This window comes from Bacillus rossius, chromosome 1 (assembly GCF_032445375.1).
Source record: "Bacillus rossius redtenbacheri isolate Brsri chromosome 1, Brsri_v3, whole genome shotgun sequence".
NCBI classification, from domain to species: Eukaryota; Metazoa; Arthropoda; class Insecta; order Phasmatodea; family Bacillidae; genus Bacillus; species Bacillus rossius.
Genome location: NC_086330.1, coordinates 342,887,007 through 342,893,296, shown reverse-complemented (window position 1 = coordinate 342,893,296; position 6,290 = coordinate 342,887,007). Strand labels below are relative to the sequence as shown.

Genomic DNA, 6,290 nt, shown 5'->3' with positions numbered 1-6,290 from the left:
TTTAACCCATAGTAATTAATAGATCTATTTTATAATGAACTAGAATTATCTTTATGAAAATATTACCAAGACTTTTATTAAATAGGCCTACGCTATGTCTAGTTATATATTAATAAAACATATTTTGGTCTTATTCTAGTAAGGTACATGTTATTTTTTAATTTAATATATGTAAATAGTAATGTATTGTGTATGCACATACATTGCACGTATGTTGTGAGTATATTGACGTTTTTCACATCCCGGAGTTTTCTACGGAGCCAATATATTTTTTTTTTTAAAAATTGATAAACCGCGCTGCTGTGTGCACTGCCTACAGTGCCCGTAGATATGATAAAGCACGTCCTAGAGCAAGTGGGATAGTTCATTCCAGGCAGGTCCTTGCGAAGTCCTACAAGTGATTAGGGTCTTGGGTTCGGTTCCAACAAACCTACACTTTGATTTTGTTTTGTAAATGCCAAATAAACGAAAACAACTATATCACTAAAAAAATGTTCGCAGTAATACTGGCTTCAGATTCTTAACCGGGCATTTATGCTTTGTGTTGTCCCAGCAGCTCCAATAGTTAAATTTATTTGTAAACAGTTCCCCGAATAGTTTCCCAGTATTAACTGTGCACATTAATAAGCATAAATTAACAAAATAAAGTTAAATTATTAGATATGTTGTATTTTCCATGGTTTAAAAACAATGCTTGAATGAAAAAATAAATTAAAATATTAAATATACTATGCGCCTATATTCGTAAGAAAAACTCAGTATTATCTCGAAAAACATATTTCATATGTGCAAAAATAACAAGAGAAATGTGTTGCAAAGTGTTACATTGTCTTTCTTATAGCATTACAAACTATTTCTGGGCAAATGTTTTCCAAAGGAATATTTTTTAAAAGTACAGAATTTTTTTTCTGTGCAGGAATCACTCTAATTAATAGCGCAGTGTTGGCGTCCTAGTGGTTTAGAGCCCACTATAATATTGTATAATATTTTAATTTTTAAGATCCTGTGTACACTGCATAATCTTACGACGTAAGACCCTAGCGAAAAAACAAAACAAGTTTGGCAGAATCATTTAACGCCCACAGTAAAGTAAAGTCAACACTTATTATAAAATACTTAAAAATACCTATTCGTCTTGAAGAAAACTAGTTGATTGCCAGGTTTTTTTTTTCATGAAACAATGTTAAAATAATGTCTAAGCCCTACTTGTTGATTTAAAACATTTATATGCGCATGCGCCAGTGCTGGTTTTCGCTGAATGTAATTGAGAAACCTCGAAACCTTGACAAGAAACACAAACACACAAAAAAACAAGTCAACATTATCCAATGTAAAATTTTAAATGAATAGACAACACAGACATACAGTGCAATGATAATATCAGTCATAAATTTTTATTATTGCCAGCGACGACTGAATCCACACACAACTTATACACAATAGTACAGCGTGAAATATTTTTTTAAGGCAAGTAATTTTTATTTGAACATTTGTGGTTATCATTTATTATTCGTTCTTGGTAGGTATATGCCGAGGTCAGCATCATCATTGAACCTGCCCATAATTTATTTAAAACAAATGTTTTCCAACAATAACTGTATTTTCGGAAGTTGCGCTGACAAGTGACGTGACTAAAGTTGACGTACCGAGGTCGCAGTCTGTTTTAGATCTGTTAAACACACAAAATCACTCACCAAGATGTGTTTGAATAATTCAAAGAAATATCTCTGAATTAAATTTTGACGGAAAATTTATTTAGTTATTTAATTGCGTAACTTTTAAAACAGACTTGATCATAAGTGATTTGCAAGAATGTACTATGGTAGGTGAGGAATGATTGCTACAGTGCAAACTTGTCTATCTCATTCAGGCACAGTTGTATAGCTTAAAACATTACCGTTCAAAATTCGTACCATCTCACTGACTATAAAACATGAAATATCCACCTAAAAACTTTGGGAGGAATGTTAAATGTTTTACTTTAAATTGAGTATATCTGTAATGTATTTATAATATAGTTTAGATGGTGTTCCTACAAAAGGGAGTAATAATATTTTGTCCTTCTACTCCTGATTTTATCATTCCCTAGCGATAATGGTTTGTTTTATCACAAATGGATTCAGACAATATATTTAGATAAAAATTATATCTAAATACGTCTGCGAAAAGTTAAACCTTTTCCTTGTTTTATATAGACGACTAAAGTTTCAGGATTATTATATACATTTTATATAAACTATTTTTTCTTCGTCTACGTTTAAAAATTGAGTAACCATTTTGACTATAAAGTTTAATTTTTTTTCAGTAGGCATCTAAAATAATAAATTGAAAATTGTTTATTTATTTCGCGTAAGTAGTGAATATGAGTGAACTATTTATAATAAATCAATGCTTATCACTGACTGACTAACGCTATAACATAGCGTCTACCTGCAGAATACCTGTGTTCGGCGGGAAGTCGCCCACAAGGAGTCTGAAGCCGGCATTCTGCAGTCATCCGCTCTTACTGGTTAACACACATTTATACTTTCATATATATTTTTATATGGGTTAAGAAGTGCATTTAAAATTTTCACCAAAACGTGGCACCATAAGTTAAATTTGTGATATTTTAATTTTTTTTATTTTTAAATTTGATTAATTAACTTCGTAAAGTACACAGGTAAATACACAGTTTATCACTCAAAATCAATTATGATTACGTGTGCATGTCGTTACAATTCATAAAATGTTATTGAATGCGAAAAATCACACGCAATGCAGTTTTTCATGAGGTTCTTCAATGAAAAAAAATTATTTTGTAAATTGTTTTATAATTTAATATATAAGAAAGAATTTTAATTTACACAAAATTAAAATTAATGTATATATAGATAAATATGTTGTGTATATTAAATTAAATTGTTTGCTATAGTCATAATTTTTCAACGGGTTAGTAATGACCAGTGATGAGTAAAAAAAACATATTAGTTGTCCTAAAAAAGCTCGTTACGAGATGAAAAAAAATAACAGTTTAGCCTATGAAGAGAGCATACCGTTATTACAACAACGGTTTTTCGTAAAATCGTATGTTACGCAAGTTAAAATGTTTTTATTTTCCTCTCCCCCCCAACCAAAACGAAAACAAAGTCGTAAAAAAATTACCTGTGCGGATATTTTGCACGGCCATTTCCAGAATTAAATGAAGCGAGGCAGAGGGAGAAACAAATGAACGGGCATTATCCGCGGGAGCGCAGAGACGCGAGAGGAAGTGGTCCCTTGAGGACGCGAGATGTGACCTCCCTGCCATAAGCTATGGGCGGCTGGATGGCCAACTAATTACAACACGTAATGAAGACCCGCGCGCCTACCTGTGGGACAGAACATTTTGAAAAATAAAAATAATAACAAGCCTATTGTTATTGTTTTCCGGGCACTTGTGGGAGTTTTCCAATCCGCAGATGTGTGGAAAACGTTTTTTTTTTAACAGGACGGAAAATTTCAGCTGTAGGTTCATCACAAAAAAGAATAAGTTGAAAGCATAAAATATGAACTTATGGCCTAAAGTGCTTTCCCAAGACTTTGAAGTTGAAAATGAAAAACTGGGATAGCATACAATTCACGCGGATGAAAACCACCTCCATAACCCGAACAGTTCCGAAGTTTACCGAAGTAAAATTTAGGTTCGGTCAGTATAATAAATAATAGTTCTTTATGTTGTTTTTTTTCTCGAGAGGATAAATTAAGTTAGGAACATTCAGCGTAACTAAAATTAAAGATGAATTTTTTTTTTCACGAGCCGTCTGAAACCTTTTTGGAACTGCGGAACTGTTTTCAAACAGTATTTTTAGAAGTGGTATTGGCAAAACCGTGTGTTTTCAGAGCAATGTTTACACATGAAACGCCGAGTGCAGATTCTCTGTAACACTCAAGGGACACTTGCATTGCACCTTTATGTTCATGATGTTTCGGTTACAGCTCAAATGTCACAACTGTCCTGTGCACGACGAGAAGACTGCGCGCCAGTTCAGAGGTGACACCGCGCTATAAGCACCAGCCAATAACGCACTTATCATCCCGCCTCACCAACAAAATTAAAGTGTTAACGCGCAATTTACAAATCGCTCAAGATTTATCAAAAGTGTCTGATTAATAAAAGCATTTAATGTTCATTGCACTGGCCTATTTAAGATTCGTTCCATGTTTTAGTCTATAACGTGTATTGTTTGGACAGCGAAAACTGCTAAAACGGGTTTCTTCACAAACTTTGTTTTAGGAATGAAAAATTCAACACACGGTATTGTAGGTGGTATAGGGACGTGTAGGGAGTCTATTTGAAATATTCGGTAGTAAAATGATGAGTTCACAGGTTCAAATCCCATTGAGGTACGTTAGCGAAGCCTGCACGTCAGTCCGGTGTCTGGCGCGTAGAGGCGAAGAGGCGTGCGATTCGCCAGCCAGTGTCGCCCTTAGCGGCCGTGCACTGTTAGAGATCGTGTTCCCGACCAGGCGGACACCTTAATAAGCCCTCCTAAGTTAGGAGTGTATGTGTGTTAGTGACGCGGGATGATAAGGACGACGCTCGCTGGCGCTTCTAGCGCGGTGTCGCCTCTGAACTGGCTCCGAGATCTGAGCAGTAACCATAACATCATAAAACCGGAGAAATGCAGTTAAAGGAGTACCTTTTGTAAGTTCCTTAAGTACTTTCAAGAATCTGTACCAGTTGTTTTATGTCAAATTATTACTCTGATAACACGCAATTTTAGCCATTTTTACTCTTCAACAGCCACCACTCGGATACCATGAATAGTTATCAAATCGCGTGATGTTTAAACTGAGGCTCTGCGCGCCGTGTGTGCGCCCGGGTAGGCGGGGGCCTTAAGAGCCCCGCCCACTCTGGCACACACCCGGTGCGCAGAGCTTCAGGAAAAACAACGCGATTTCAAAACTACTCAAGATATCCGAGTGGGGTCTGCTTACGAAAAGCATTTAAGAGTTCGCTTGAGGGCCGAAAGGTACTTTTGATTTCGGATTAAGTTTTTAAACTGTATATTTTTAGAAAAGTGAAAATGGTTAAAACGCGTGTTTTCAGAGTAATTTTTAGACGTAAGACAACCGGTACAGATTCTTGAAAGCACTTAAGGGACTCGCATTACACACTTATCCTCATTTCTTCACCATATAATTTAACGGTCACCGCTCAAATTTCACAGTTATCATGTGACGACGAGAAGACTGCGCGCCAGTTCAGAGCCTTGCGCTTAGAGGCTATACCGCGCTGGAAGCACCAGCGAGCGTCGCGCTTATCATCCCGCCTCACCAACACACATACACCTGTGACGAGGCGGGCCCCCTTAAGTGTGAAGTTTCACAGTTCCAGCACGCGTGGCGGCCAATAGCAGCTCCCGGACCGCTGCCGCCTGCAGGTGGGACGACCAGGCGCTCCGACGACAAGTTCCAGGCACGTCTTCGCCGCCCGAGCAGCCTGCTCCTTGCCCCTCCCCCCCTCGCTAGTCACGTGGGACTCGTGTGTATCCATTAGAATACATTATACATATACACAGCCGGCGGGTGGGGCGGCGAAGACTCGGCGGAGGAGGTTGAGGCGTCTACCCCCGCCGGCCTAATCGATAAATGTAGTCCGCTAAAGGGGGTTGAATAGCCGGGGTGGTGCGAGCCCAGGGGAGTGACGGACGAAGGGCCAGTCGTCTCCGGGCGCAGCCTCACAGGGATCCGACAGGGCGCTCTGTAACCGCATCTCTGTCTCCTACCACCCCGCATCCAACCTTACATCGCCCGTCGGTGAGCGGAACCACCTTCTTCTTCCCCAGTCCATCGAGGCCCCGCGGGTCGCTGGATCGAGTCCCGTCGCAAGCAAAATGCTCCTTCTCCACCATGCCCCACATTCCTTTTGGTAGGAGTAATTTTGTGAGTGAAACGGAAGTGTGTAACCACGGTGCTACCATCCGTGGCGGATAGCGCGAACCAAAGTTTACAAAATCCAAAAGGAAACTGTTTAGTGATTTTCAACTAGATGGTTAGTATTTTAATCCAATTACTCGTTGAAAATCAGGTTCAAAACTGGGGTTTAGTATTTTTTAAAAATCTTTTTCTCTTTTATTGGATCCGTTTCATTATTTAGTTTAAAAAAAAATTCGGTCTGCAAATGTAATGATTCATTAGTCGACGTAGCTGCCACGGCAGCAAAACCTGCTTACGCGTAACATGCTCCAAGCAGCCTCCGTGGCGCAATCGGATAGCGCGTTCGGCTGTTAACCGAGAGGTTGGTGGTTCGAGCCCACCCGGGGGCG

The 6,290-nt window shown here is 38.7% G+C and overlaps 1 non-coding gene across 1 annotated transcript; it reads left to right on the top strand.

Moving 5' to 3' along the window:
* The first annotated feature begins 6,216 nt into the window (after positions 1-6,216).
* On the top strand, positions 6,217-6,290 carry Trnan-guu (transfer RNA asparagine (anticodon GUU)). The gene has a single exon. It is a non-coding gene; the product is annotated as a tRNA-Asn (tRNA).